Genomic DNA, 16,276 nt, shown 5'->3' on the forward strand with positions numbered 1-16,276 from the left:
CATGAACTGATACAAAGTGAAATGAGAAGAACCAGATGAATATTATTTACAACAATAGCAATATTGTTTATGATCAATTGTAAATGACCTGGCTATTCTCAGCAATACATTAAGCCAAGATAATTCTGAAGAACTTATGAAAAATTCTATCCAGCTCCAGAGAAGGTTGTGATGATGTCTGAATGCAGATTGAAACACATATGTGTGTATTTAACTTTTATTATTATGCTTGATATTTTGTGTTTTGTTTTTGTTTTTGTTTTTGTTTTGTTTTGCAGCATGACTAAAATTGAAATGTTTTGCCTGACTGCACAGGTATATTTTAGATTGAATTGTTTGTGTTTTCAAAGAGGGGTAAAGGGAGAAATGGAGAGAGAGAATTTGGAACACATTTTTTTAATGAATATTAATTTTTTTAAATGTAATTGAGCAAAATAATTAAAATAAATAAATACATAATGTATTGAGGAAACCGGCTAATGAGAACTTGGAGTATATTCTGGTTTGGCATTTTTGGTGGTTATGTAGAATATTCTTTACCTGATGCTTATCTAACACATGGAAATTCAGAAGCCAAGTTTTGACCCTTATGACTCACTATTAGTATTACACAATGATAAAAAGTTTCCTGGCTGGCTAAGGAGTTGGAAGGATTAATGACAAAATTGATACTGAGCAGGAATTGAATGTGTAAACAAAAAGTTTGAGCAGAAGATAACTCTCACTCTCTTCCATGGAATTTTTTAAATGTGGAAGACTGTTGTGAACTTCAGTATGGGAGCAGGAATGATGCCTATCTTATAGACTTTATTTGTCCATCATGTGACTATGAATATATAAGACTGTTTTTAATTTGTGTTCATTTCCTTTCCTGATTGTAAGTGTACATGTATACAGAGAATAAACTGATCAAATAACAATCTTGTGAGTTTCAAAAGGTTCGAAGAATTGTCAAAGGCATCCTCATGAATTGAAATAAATAGTAGTGCTGATTTCAGTTGACAAGGATACATCTGAAGGCTCTTCAATGGTCTCTTCCAGAGACTACCAAAATTAGTAATAGCAGCAACTAAGTTACTTGAGCCAATATAGAAATGGATGACTGATTTTACCTAGGAACTAAGATATTTTGCCTGGCAAGGAACCAGCTTAACTGAGGAAGAGAATGTCTCATCCCACACTAATGTAATATGTCGAAGTGAACCTGGTCAAGACTTTGTGAAGAGATAAAAGTACTCCTAGGACAAGGAGTTGCAGTGGACCCCACAGTTTCATGTGTGCCTTACCCATGTACCTCAAGCTTGAGCATAATATCTATCCCTAGAAATTTTGTGTATGAACATGGGAGAGAGTACATCCACAGTTTCAGGAGAATGTGTAAAATCAAATACTTTATGCTTCAGCCCACTCTCCCAAGGAATTGAATGTGTGAAGAGGGGGCAAAAAAATGATTTTTTTTTTATAATTTCTGTACTTGCTATACCATTTCAGTAAACATTTTTTAATAGAATCCAATTCATGTCAACTGATTGATTGCTATGGAGAGGGTTGCATGGGGAGTGTGATTGATGATGTTAGAAAATCTCATATACCTCATCATGACCCAATGATAGAGTGCTGAGAGGAAAGATAGTCAGCAGTGCTCTAGGGACCAAAACTGTCCATGTTACTGAGTTTAGAAGAGTGTACATTAAGGGGGTATGATGACAAGCCGAAGGAAATCTCAGAGAAACTAGTATTAAAACTGTTCAGGAGAGATCGGGGGGAGTGGGGTGGAGAGCCAAGATACCAGAGTAAAAGCAGTGAATTGCTTGAGCTCTCCCCCAAACCCCTCCAAACATGTGTAAAAAAATGGCTGTAAACAAAATCTAAAGCAGCAGAACACACAAAAAGACACAGTGAACAAATTTCTAGCCCAAGACAACCTGGATGGTTGATTAGAAAGGTATATTGCACTGGGCTGGGAGAGGAATGCAGTTCTGCATGGGTGCACAGAACTCAGCAAACCTGGACTAGGCCTCAGAGAACTGAATCATGGGCAGCTGTGGCTGTTTCCAGACTTCTCAACCCATGAATGTCAAAGACAACTTAGAAAGTCAATAAGAAAAGTCTGTCTGTGGTGAGAGAGAAGCATAGTCTAAGCCCCAGTCCCTGAGCATGGCCCTGGGGTGGTGGCCGCCTGCTGAGCTTCTTTCCCACAGACTGAGGGGGAATCCAGTGGCTGATCACAGGGGGATTGCAGGGACCTCTTTCCTGGTGCAGGGTTCTCTTGCTTTGCCCATGCTTGGATCTGGGTCACAGTTCTGGGTGGCATCCTGCGGTGAGGAGGAGTGTTGGCATGGTGGAGGTTGTAGTGGTTGTGAAGAGAAAATCCTCCTCACAGTTCCAAGGCAGAAAACAGTGTTTATGGTCACCCATAGATGACAGCGCAGTCCAGGAAAGGAGTAAATACCTTGCCTTTGATCATGCACCTTGGAAGAACTGAAAATGTACAATTCCCTAGAAGTATCTCTGAAAGCAGCTTCACAAAACCCCCAAGTTTGGTACAGTACATTCTCCACACTGGAAGCAGACCCCTACCTTAACAAAGAGTTTATAACTCAAGTATTTGGCTGAGATCATGAACAAGCAGCGCAGAAAGAGTCAGACTATAGAATCTTACTTTGGTGACAAAGAAGATCAAAATATGCAAGCAGAAGACAACAAAGTCAAAACTCCTACATCCAAAGCCTCCAAAAACCAATGTGAATCAGTCCCAGGCCATGGAAGAGCTCAAAAAGGATTTTGAGAAACAAGTGAGAAAAATAGAGGAAAAACTGAGAGTCATTCAAGAAAATCATGAAAAACTGTTGAGGAGCTGTCTTGCTCTTCTAGGTAAAATTTCATTCTGACCTTATTCCTGATTTCTACTCAAGAATCTGTTCATCAGATTGCCTCTAATAAATTGTGAGTATTTTCTGTCTTCAACCAAGTGTAGAAAGAAGTATCATATTCTGGCTACTATCTGGGAGGAAAGAAGAGACAGGAATATCCTGAACCCTGTTTAGGTCACAGCCAGGAGAGAAAGGGAAGGACCTACATTGATACTGTTTTGTCTTCCTCTACAAAGTTCTGTATAACACTGTGATACATTTTATTGACTGAAAATATATCCTTCATACACAAGGTGATTATACACAGCCAAAGGATTTTGCATTTCAAAGTAAAAACATTCTTTATTCAGGTACAACATATCTATGAGTATAAACATGTTAAACAGTACACCCAGTCACAGATAGAGATGGCTTAGCTAAAGAATTTTACTTTAAAAAACATGGAAATCCCATATTACGTCACTAATTAAATGATTGCATGCATAATGTGCTGGTATTTAGCTCTAAATGATTAATTTAAAGCAATCTGTGTATTTTGGTTGAAATGTTATCTGAAGTTGAAATGTATATTTGATACATCAGCAAAAGTATCATTCTCAGATATATGATTCATAATTATTATTATAAAGTTTGTTCCCAGTTATTTTTAATTAGTGTAGATTGTAAATTAGTGAAATAATAGAATTTCAGACCTAGAACAGAACTCAGGAGTAATCTAGTCTAACTTATAGCTGAAAAAGAATCCTCTCTACAACACTACTAACAAAATGATCATACAGACATTACTTGAAGATCTTTAGTGAGTGGGAATCTATTAAGCTTCTCAAGTAATTTATTCTACTCTCAGAAAGATTTGAAGTTAGGGAATTTTGTTTATATCAAGTTTAACTTGAACTTTATGACTTCCACACTTGTTTCTACTTCCACTTTTTCTTAAAGAACTAAACAATACTAATTCTCATTCCACATGATAGAACTGCATGTACTGGAAAAGAGTTAAATATCATCCATAAGTGTTTCCCTCCTCATGCCTCAAAACTTTGGATCCTTTAACCAACATGAGGCAAACATGAATTCAAGACTCATTCCCAAGCTTATCAATGTCTTTTCTAATATGTTGATCAAAATTGAACGTAATACTCCAGATATCATCTGACATGCTCTCTAACTTCCACAAGCTCTTAGCTATTACTCAGCATTACTTTCATTAATCTATTCTTTTTTTTATTCCCATTTAATCTCTACTGAAATTGTTCCAAAATATTGCCATTCTTAATACCCAAGCATTGTTTACATTAGCTTAGCACTTAGTTGGCATAGCTTAACTTTCAGTTGATTGACTTTGCCATCTATTTTGCTTAGAATCTTTTAAAAAATCAAATCTTGATTCCCTCTAATTCTTGGGTAATTCAGAATTTTATTCTTTCTTTGTTTTATCTTATTGTTGAGGAAGAAATACAAAGTCTCTTTTTTATAAGTGTAACTCTTCTTCAGCATGTACCCTGGAACACACCCCTCCATCCTCTTCTTCCTTCTTCATCCATTCATCCATAAATTATATTGTCTCACTGTTGCATCTTCAGCTTTCTTTTCACACTGGGCTCTGTCTAACAATATCTTTGGTTTTACTCTATACTTTTCTAAATATCCTTCTCTAAGACATCCATTTTGGGAGGTTTTGTGTGTGTGTGTGTGTGTGTGTGTGTGTGTGTGTGTGTGTAAGGAAGAAAGAAAGGAAGAAAGGAAGGAAAGAAGGAGGGGAAAAAAGAATTCATTAAGAGCTTACTTCATGCCAAGCAAAGAGAAATATATATGGAGTTATAGAATCATAGATAAATTTCCAGTTCTGACTTACTACCTGTGTAAAAATGTCCAAGTTATGTGATATTTCTGGGACTCAGCTTTCTAATCCGTAAACTGGAGTAAAAGGAACTAGATAATCTCTAAAACTCCCTTATAGCTTTTAATCTTAGGGTAATCAGTAAATATTTGTTGAATGAATGATATCTTAGATTTTTGTACAAAATCAGTCATGATATCACTAATTTAAAAATATTTCTGTTGTTATGCAGTCATTTTTTTGGTCCTGTTTTGAGGCTTCATGATTTTATTTGGTTTTTTTCTTAGCAAAGATACTGGAGCAGTCTGCCATTTCCTTCTCCAACTCATTTTGCAAATAAGGAAATTGAGGGAAGCAGCATTAAGTGACTTTTTCAGAGTCACTTAGCTAGTAAATGTCTGAGGCCAGATCTGAACTCGTAAAAATGATTCTCCCTGACTTCAGGTCCAACAATTTATCCACTTCATCAACTAGCTGCTCCATTTAAAAAATATACTCACTGGATAAATATCTATTTGTATATTCTCTAACACAATTATGTGCATTGAGTTCTGAAAATAACATTGAATATTTTTAAAGCAGAAGGAGAATACTATAGCATTTCCAAATCATACTTATTTCTTCTGATATACATATGGTAAGTGGAATTTAAGCGACAAGAAGTACACAATATTCTTGACAGCTAAGAACCAGCATTTTAGTATTAAATTTGAATTTATCTAACATTTACAAAGCATATATTCTGTTCAGTCCCCTGTTCTGAATACTGAGTAAAACTATAAGATAAATGAAACATAATTCTTGGCCTCAAGGAGCTCATTGCTTGATAGAGTAGATCACACACTTATATAAATACTTATATAGGCTAATATGAAATATGTTTTGTATGATACTGTGTAATCAGTATCAAATCATTTGCCTTCTCAAGGAGATCGGAGGGACAGGAGGGAGAGAGAGATATTTTGGAACTTAAAATGTTTAGATTGTTAATTATTTTACATATCATTGGGAAATATTTAATTAAATAAATTTTAAAAATAAAGAAAATCATTTAAGAAAATAGAATAAGTGGCATGAGATTTCTGAGGAGGATAAGTTATCTTATGGGAAGACAATTACTATAGGAAGAAAGAAATATTTCATTAGAGTTAGGATAGTCAATCTGAATTTCTCCTTTCCATTTAGTATGAAATATTGTGATTTCATTGATATGGGAAGTCCAGATGAGCAAATTCCCTCTACCAATACATCTCACCTTTTTTGAGCCTGGGGCACCATAGTTAAATAAGTTGCCAGCAGTCACATAGCAAGTTAAAGTAGAATTTGAAACCAGGTGTTCCTAATTCTGATATCAATTCTCTATCCACTATACCTGGCTGTATCTCAATGAGATTGCAGGTCCAAAACATTATAAAAAAATTTTAAAAAATCTATGTACCTATCCAACTATCTAACTATCTGTCTGTCTGTCTGTCTGTCTATATACACATATTCAGGTGTGTATATATTAACATATATTTAAATGTGTTTAAACAAGATAAAAACATAAAATCCAAATATCTTATAAATAATATATGTGCATATATAAAATATATATATAAAATATTGTATTCATGTATATACACACACATGTATATGCTTGTTTTGTATTATCTTGTTTCAGAACTGTGATCTCATTCAAAGGCCACATGATATACTGAATAAAGAACTAGCTTCAGTCAGGAAGCTAGTTGTGGACCCAGGGCAATTTACTTAATTTTTCAGTGCCTAAGATAACAAATTAAACTTCATTTTCTTAACAGCTGCTCATCTGCATTGGTAAAAAATTCCTTGTCGGGTGTTGCCTATGTCAATGAAATCCCAACTTTTCATACTAAATGTGAAGGAGGAATTTGAATTAAGAATCCTAGTGGTTATAAATATTTCCATAAAATTAACTGCTATCAAAATGTTTCCTTTTTGTCTGTTGAACATGGCATGTAGTACATCCTCAAAAAAAGTACATTCAACTGGGGGTTAACCTTTCATTTTGGTTATGTATTATAACTAGTGCACATAAAAATATTGCAGACATAGGGTCACTGTACTTCAGCAAGGCAATTACAAAGGCTCTCATGGAGAAGTTGGGGATGGAGAAATAGACTATCTGTAGACAAATAGCTCCTTATACATACTAGGGATTTAATAAATGATTGAATCAAATTGAAATCACACCTAAATAAAAAAATTGGAATCAAAAAGTCTTCATTAATGTAGTAATGTCAGCTGTGCTGTGTCTTATGTTTTCATCAATGATTTGGACTTAGATATTGAAGGTAAGCATATTAAATTTGTGAATAATAGAGTTGGGTAGGACTGAGGAGAGAATAAATGCCACATGACAAAATCAAGCTACCAAAACATGATCTAACAAAGTCAGATTTAATAAAGAGGAGAAACACATAGGGAGGGGTTAAGCCTGAAAAAGGAGGCTGTAAATTTATATGTACACATATGTTTGTATACATATATATATATGCGCACACACGTGCATATATGCATATACACACATGTGTATATATGTATTGTGTGTGTAAATACATATACACATGCATATGCATATACACATACACATACATATACATATGTATATGCACGTACACATGAATATACACATACATATACATATGTATATGCACATACATATGCATATGCACATACACGCATATACACATACACATACACATGCATATACACATACATATACACATACATATACACATACATATACACATACACATACACATACATATACACATACACATACACATACACATACACATACACATACACATACACATACACATACACATACACATACACATACACATACACATACACATACACATACACATACACATACACATACATATACACATACATATACATATACATATACATATACATATACATATACATATACATAAAACAGGTCCTGGACCACTCTTAGTCCCTCTGATTGGAAATGGTGGAGGGTAGATATCTAAAAGCTCCTCAAAGGCCTCAATTAAAGGAGAAGATCCTGGGCAGCTATCTCCTCTTGTCATCATTTGCTGCCAGGCTGTAGTTCTTCATCACATTTATGTGTTAGATATCCTTTGCCATTCTTTGTCAGCTTCTTATTATCTGTTATCCCCCACTGGATTGTAAACTACTAAAAGCTGGGGACTATCTTTTGCATTTCTTTGTATTCCCAGTGCTTAGCACTGTGCTGATTACATAGTAGGTACTTAATAGACATTTGTTGACTGACAGTAATGGCAAAGTTACCTACCAAAAGTTAGGATGGTAGAAAGAAAGCAAAACTTTTCCCATGCTCCTCAATGTCTTATACTTAGGTTAACGGTAGTAGTAATAATAATAGTTATGGCAGTGGCAGTAGCAAGAGGAGGAGAAGGGGGAAGAGAAGAAGAAGGAGCAGGAGAAGGAGGAGGAAAAGGAGGAGAGGAGTGGTGGTAGTAGTAATCAGCGTGGGTCCATCAGCGCTGAATAGTTGAGATGCATGAGAGGTCTTTGGACTATAAAGAGTATTCAGGGCATCTTAGAAGTGCTCTGGATTATTTTTGGTGGGAAACTAAATCTCATTTGCCTTCTTACTGAGCAAAGAATCCTACATCTCTCTAAGCTTCACTTAAGCTTTATTTTTAAGGGAGTTAAATTCTGCCTTCTTAGAGAGAGATGAACTCTGCTGCTGGTAAAGCCTGTGGAGTTTGCATTTTTTGTTTAGCAGCTTCTTAATTTCCCCATAATTTTCATCAAACCCATCCTGATGTTTGTGAATGTCCTGGCCCAGATGAGCAAAAGTTCTGCTGTATACCAAGTCTCTGAAAGCTGCCACTTGTTTTCACCTCCATTCTTGCTAACTGTGTGCTCACACAGCTTTCCCTCCATGTCAGCAAAAAACTGTTCATGCAGGGAGAAGTGTTCTAAAATCATAGAGGCTGAGTCTCCTGACAGTCATTTGGAAGGCTCCAAAAGAAAGTGTGAGAGACGAGGTATTAGGCTGCATACCAAACTGAAGGTCTGCAGAGCTGTTGTGCCAAGTTCATTGTTATAAGCCAGAGAAACCTACATATTTTACCAGTGCCATGGCAAAAAAATTGATCTGTCTGCATTTGATTTGTCTCAAGAAGATTCTGAAGAACACCTGGCAAGATAAGGTACCAGGCACTGAGGTCCTCTCTTCAGCTCAACTGTCAAACATTCAAACTCTACTGCACAGAAAACAACTATGGTGGGCTGGCTACACAGTCTGAATGCCAAACTTATGTTTACCTAAAAGATTATTTCATAGAGAACTTATACAAGGCAAGCACTGAAATGGAGGAAAGAAGATGAGATACAGGGACACTCTCAAGGTTTCTCTGAAGAACTTTATTATCGATTGAGACACATAGAAGATGCTTGCATAGGACCACAAAGCATGATGTCCCAGCATCAAAGAAAGGGTTATACTCTATGAACAAAGCAGAATTGCACAAAAAAGGGAAATATACAAATCTAGAGACATCTCTATTCCAAATGTTTATATGGACTATTTGTGCCCAACCCTTCCAAGCTCATATTTGTTTAATTGTCCACAGTTGAACACAGCATACATTAATTCCAACACAGTGATATTATTTTGGTTCTCTTCAAGTATGAAGAACAAACAGCAGCAGTAGTAGTAGCAATAGTAATTTCTCAAGTGAGAGTGGAGACCCATTTTTAACAGAAGTTTCTGTAAGAAAATAAAAGACAAGTGTTTTATTCATTTACAAGTTTGATTTAAGTCAACAATGTGATAAGAATCCCCCACCCCCAAACTTAAGGTGCTTTAATGGAACTATAGTGTCCACAACAATGAAAGTAGTTCTATAATATTATGCAGATATGCTCATAACATCTATGTAGTATTATGCCCAGGGCTAAAAAAAGGATATTAATATAGATGGTAGCAAACTAAGAAGGAAAATAGTGAAGAGTTGAGAAATAATGTCATGGGAGAAACAGAAAAGGAATGAGGGTTGTGTAGCTTAAATAACATTCAAAGCAATATGGTATCTATCTTCAAATACATAAAGAGCTGTTATGTGGGAAAGGGACAAGACAATCTGGGTAGATTCATAGGGATTTACCAAAAATTGATGTAAAATAAAGGGATTTTAGGAATTTCATTCAATAGAAGGCAGAACTTTCTAAAAAACAGAGCTATAGGAAAATGGGAAGGACAACCCTAGTGAAATACTGAATTCATTTCCATTGGAAGTTTTCAAACAAAGGACTATTTTGCAGATGATTGCCAAATTGATTAGGATGCTGAACTAAATAAAGACTCTATGATTCCTTTCAGCTCCTGTATTTACAACAATTAAAAGCATTTCTGTACCTGATGAGCTGGTGCAGCATACCCTCTCCACTAAGGCACTCCTCTTTTCTGGACTTACAAATATAGTGACTAGGTTTAGTTCTGGGGAGTCTGGTTGCTAGAGAAGGGTTGGGTTCCTTCCTCCGCACTCATCAGTCCCTTATTTCCACATCCTGGTGCCCCAGGGGAAAAAATTACTCAAGATTTAGGTTTGGTTCATGTCTAGGGACTGCCTGAAGTGAGGACGGGGTGAAGAGATTGAAAAATAGCCAATATCCAATAAGAAAAAAGGATGGAACAGTTATGTATTTCTTTCACACATGCATGCACACACACACACACACACACAGAAATGCTTAACACAAAAGGCTCTCAAAACCATAAATTAACAAAGACTTAAGCTATAGTAACAACTAGTAATGTATACTCATGGAGGGTTGCAATTTAAAACTATTAAAACGTAAGTTGTGGGGAATGATAAATAGACATTTTGCATGTCCTCTTGGCAGCATATTATCTAAACAGTTCATTCCAGATCCCTATGTTCTGCCAAACCTGGAGAGGACTTGTTTTTTTCTTTTCTTCCCTTTGGTAATAGACTTCTCTAATGACAAAACTTGCCTTGACATTAGTCAGTTCCAACAAAGGAAGACAAGATATCTAAATTCTCAAATTCATATGATTATCTTCAAGACTAGTCATATCCACAAATCTAAAAAAAAAATATGTTATTTAGTCATTTATAATCAGGCAAAGAACATTTTTTTAAAAAGCAATGAAAAGTCAAGGTTGAAATTTGACTATTTGAGCCCCCCATGTTCTATGGAAATAAACTGCTATATGGAAATAAAAATCAGGCTGCTGAGAATTATTTGTCACATATTCTGGAGAGTAAAAGGAAGAAATAGGTCTGGAAGCTATCTCTGTAAAAGCATGCAACCATTCTCCTGTAACTATTTTGAGGCTAAGGGAACAATAAGGACATTGCTTCATCCTATCAAAGGGTCTACTAGAATAGGTAGTCAGCAAGAAGCAGTCAGGGTAGTTCTGAGTATGTTCTGTGGGGGGCATTGCAACCCTAGTTAAACAAAGATTTTCTACCAGGTAAATTTTCTTCATTTCATATCACTTCACATTATAAAATCTATCATATCTTTGTAAGGGATTATCTTGAAATGACCGGGAACAAATTTACCTACCAAAAGCAATTGTTCAACGATTTTTGTCTTCAGGGCAATTTTCTATATAAACTTCTATGCCTGGATAATTCCTTTATGGAATCTTTTAGAAACAGAATAGATGCCTGGAAAATTTCTTTGTCAGTATAATAGCTCAGAATATCATTTCTATCAAAGCCATGTGTAAAGATGCTCTTGACATTTTATCTAATTTTCTCATGCATGGCATGCTAGAAGAGGCTTAAGAGCTGAGAGTCTGAATATCTGAGTTTCAGCCCCCCACCTCTAGGGTTGGAATCCAAAACAGGGGCACAGGAGAAGGGAGGGGATAAAAAGGGATATTGGTAATGCAGAAGAAGTACAGTGTAGAGATGTCCTGGAAGTGGTGTGGAGGCCTTGTTCTGGGCAAAATGAAGCAAAAGTTCATTTATTTAAGCCATGTATTGCTGGTGCAAATCCAAGGTTCTAGCAAGGGGAAGAAGGGAAGGATCATTATTTTGATGTTCAACTAGGAATGGAATAGAGAGAACTAAATATTTTTTACCTCAGCAATTTTGCAATGTGAACTACAACTCCTTATACCATTTTTTTTACAAATAGATTTTTTAGGCTTTGAATAAACATCATGTTAATAGATGAATTGGTCCTTCCTATGTGTGTAATGTGATTTTGGCAACAAAAGGAATAGAGAGCCCCTGTGTTCTCATGACACAACTCATGACTTGATTTCTAAGCTCTTTACCATTCTTCTTCTGAGTTTGCTTCTGTCTGCATTAAAATCTTGAATTTAACATGGATCACAACACTATAGTCATGATATTGGCAGAACTGTGTAATATAGAACTATTTCCCTTTGTGTGAAAATTATAATTAAATTAATACAAATTAAGTTTTCATTAGTTTTAGGGAGGCAGGGGATAATTATCATGCTATTACCTTACGTCAGGCCTGCACAACTTATAGCCTGGGACCACTTGCAGCACGCCAAAAGATTCCTTCTATATACAAAGGATGTTTTCCTCCACATTTTCCCCTGTCCACCCACAATTTGCCATGTGACAAGCAGCCCAGGTGCTGTAAGTAGCCAGCAGGTCACAGGTTGTTTAGACCTGCCTTATGTCATGCTTATAATCAAATAAAACACCCAAAGCCAAGACAACCTAGATATCAGGTACAATTTCTGACACATAACTGGCTGTATGACCCATGGCAAGTCACGTAAGGCCTGAGAGCACTAGGCAACTCTTTAATTCTATCAGCTACAAAGATAGAAGGAGATTCCACATATGTCCAGTCCCTATGCCCAATTTTAGTGCTATCTCATTATAAAAAGTGACATTCCTTCCATTATTTTAAGGAAGGTTTGTTTCCAAGCAATTTCTATCTGCATCAAGAAAGAAAGAAAAAAGGATGAGATAAATTCCACTTTTAAACCCACCAAATTAAAAGTAGTCACCTATATTTCAAAAATAGCATGCATTAAATTAATTTATTTAATTTTTATAATGTATTTTATTTATTTTTATAGTATCTATTATTTAATTGGTACAAAGAAGTGCTGGAATGAATACTCTCTCCCTTAATGTAGAATAGTAGCTTATGTATAATAACAGTTTTAGAGTATTACTTTGAACACTGAGAGAATAAGTTAATTGTCCATGTGACATATCTAAGATGTGTCAAAGGCAGGACTTAAAACTCTGTCTTCTCAGCTCTAAACTCAGCCCTCTCTTCAGTAAGCCATATTTCTTATTGTACAACTATAATGCCATTAAATTACTTTGATATTAGTCTCCACTCCTTGCTGAGAAGTTCCAATGCCAGCTGCAAAACTTGCTAGGCTCAGCAAATTGGGCTTACCTCAGAATACATGCATTTAAAAATAAACATATTCCTCACACAAGTGAAACCAGACACACTGTAAAAGTCATTGATAGAAGCACTTCTAGAAATGCCAGATTAATGTGTCAAGGAGAAAAATCCATCTCCCAGGTGATTAAATTATAAATTCCTATATACACAAGCACTTAAAAAAAAACACCTTAGGCAGGCCCATGAAGTTCATAATACAGTTGCTTTGAAAGAGGAAAGGATGCATCTACCTTGCAATATAAGAGCTTTATTCAGTAACCAACTTTCTAGAAAAAGATCAATCTACAACTCATGAGAAAGTAATCATTATATTGTAAAACCACTCTCTCACCATAAATACCTATCCAATACACTTTATTTTTCATTTTCAAAGAGAAATGGAATTGCATCTCAAGTCTCTATTGCTGTTTTCTTGAGATTGCCCTTACTCTTCATCATCCAGAACATAATGCATCAGTAAATATGAATTCCATTTGGGAAGGAGTTAAAAAAAACCAGATACACAAAAATAACCTTCAAAAAAAACCTCAACATAAGTAGTTTTGTTCCCTGTTCTAAAATCCATTTGTAATTTATTGTGTATCCTTCCCTTTCAGAAAATGTAAATTGATCCTTCCCTTTGAATACCTGTCAAAGTACATGATTACTCTAGAGTAGTGATTTTTCTAGACAGCAGATAACTTAGAATATCCTACAATGTGAGGGTGGTAAGGGTCTATACAAAAATGAATGCTTTTCTCACTAATTCAAGAAAAATTTAATATTTTATGTTTAAAGGCATTTTTTGTAGAATAGTGTTATAGGATATATTATTTTTGACATTATAAAAGTAACATGAACAACAAATTCATACTCTCATAGCATATTCTGACCTTTAGTTAGATTCTGTCTAACATATAGCATTTCTTTCATATTTCATATTACTTTATGGATCTTAAAATATGCACTGTAACATCTCTCTCACTCTCTTGTTTTCAGGTTTATTACCCACAAATGGTATTAATTACATGTATATTCAAGCTCATTATTTATAAATGTTTGACTTCAAGGTAAGCTTTTCTTTAACAGTTCACATCTAAGGGCTAAGATAGATAAATATCAGTATCTTGTCTTTTATACTGATTATGTGACCAAAAAAAATCTATTTGGTTTTCTATTTGCCATCCAAAATATTTTTCCCTGGACAAATAGGCAAATAGTTGTGTACTGATACAGGTAAGCGAGTCAAATTTATAAAAATAAGAGCCATTCCCCAATTGATAAATGATCAAAAGATATGAACTGTTTTCAGATGATGTGATCAAAATTATCTATAGTAATATGAAAAAAAATGCTCTAACTCACTATTGAATGGAGAAATGCAATAAAAACAATTCTGAGGTTAGATGAGCTAACAGGACAGAAAAAGAAAAGGTACAGTGGTGGAGGGGATGAAACATCAATGCATTATCAGTGGAGTTGTGACTTACAAATTCAACCATTCTGTAGAACAATTTGAAACTATGCCCAAAGGGCTATAAAACCCGCATACCCTTTGACCTAGCAATGCCACTACTAGGTTAGTATCCCAAAAGAGATTAAAAAAAAACAAGAAGGGAAAGGACCAACATGTACAAAAATATTTATAGCAGCTCTTTTCTGTTGGCAAAGAATTGGAAATTGAGGAATGCCCATCAATTGGTGAATGGCTGAACAAACTGTAGTATATGATTGTGATGGAATATTATTTGCTATGAGAAATTATGACTAGGATGCTCTCAGAATAATCTGTAAAGACTTACATGAGCTAATACAAAATGACATGTACTATGTACACGGTAACAGCAATATTGTAAGATGATCAGCTGTGAATGACTTAGTAATTCTCAGCAATATGATCCAAGACAACTGAAGAACTTATAATGAAAAATGCTATACATCCCCAGAGAAAGAACTAATGGTGTCTGAATACAGATTGAAGCAGAATTTTTTTGTTAACCAGCTTTATTTTTCTTGAGGTTTTCTCTATTTTACAACATGACTAATATAGAAATATGTTTTGCATGATTACACGTATGTAAGCTACATGGAACTGTTTACCTTCTCAAGTATGGGGTGGGGAGAGAGGAAGGGAGAGAATTTGGAACTAAAAGTTTTGAAAATGAATTTAAAAAATTGTTTTTATGGGGGCAGCTAGGTGGTGCAGTGGATAGAGCTCCGGCCCTGGATTCAGGAAGACCTGAGTTCAAATCTGGCCTCAGACACATAACACTTACTAGCTGTATGACCCTGGGCAAGTCACTTAACCTCCATTGCCCAACCAAAAAAATATTGTTTTTATATGTAATTGAGAGAAAATAAAATGCATACATACATACATACATATATGCATGAATCTTTATGTAATGTAAAATTACTAACCTGGATGCAAAGGGAAATCATCTACCAACTTACGTCTCTGATGACAGAAGCAAAGGAAATAATACACACAATGCTCTTACAAGAATTTTCCAGACAACTACATTTCAGAATGACTGGATATTGGAAAGAAAATCTAATGCAACAAAGATTATATTTTAACTCTATTGGTGAAAATAAATTGTACCAAGGGAGTAAAGCTCAAATTTATAAAAATAGAAGTTTTCCCAGTTGAGAAATGGTCAAAGGATATGATCAGGCAGTTTTCAGATAAAGAAATGAAAGTCATCTATAGGCATATGAAGAAGTGCTCTAGTCTAAAACACTTTAGATTAGAGAAATACAAATTAAAACAACTCTAACATATCTCCTGACACCTATCAGATTTGCTAATATAACAAAAATTGAAAATAATAAATGTTGGTGAGGATGTGGGAAAATTGTGACACTGTTGCATTGTTGGTGGAGTTGTGAACTTATCCAATCATTCTGGAGATCAATTTGAAACTATGAACAAAGGGCAACCAAACTGTGCATAGCCTTTCATCCAGTAATATCACTTTTAGGTCTGTATCCCAAAGAGATCATAAAAAAGGGGGGAAGGACCTACATGTGCAAAAATATTTATAGCTGCCCTTTTTATGGTAGCAAAATATTGGAAATTGAGGTGATTCCCGTCAACTGAGGAATGGCTGAGCAAGCTGTGGTATATGAATGTAGTAGAATGTTA

At 35.1% G+C, this 16,276-nt stretch overlaps 1 long non-coding RNA gene across 2 annotated transcripts in view; it reads left to right on the top strand.

Moving 5' to 3' along the window:
- The window catches only part of LOC110217424 (uncharacterized), a 97,742-nt gene that overhangs the window by 62,545 nt on the left and 18,921 nt on the right, over positions 1-16,276 (top strand). Inside the window, exon 2 of one of the 2 annotated variants that reach the window (XR_002327042.2) lies at positions 14,128-14,198. The exons of the other annotated variant lie outside the window; for it this stretch is intronic. This is a non-coding gene — a long non-coding RNA (uncharacterized LOC110217424). The remainder of the gene's footprint in view (positions 1-14,127; positions 14,199-16,276) is intronic. 2 annotated transcript variants of the gene reach the window in all.

Source organism: Phascolarctos cinereus, unplaced genomic scaffold (genome assembly GCF_003287225.1).
Source record: "Phascolarctos cinereus isolate Bilbo 61053 unplaced genomic scaffold, phaCin_HiC Scaffold_9;HRSCAF=440, whole genome shotgun sequence".
NCBI lineage: Eukaryota > Metazoa > Chordata > Mammalia > Diprotodontia > Phascolarctidae > Phascolarctos > Phascolarctos cinereus.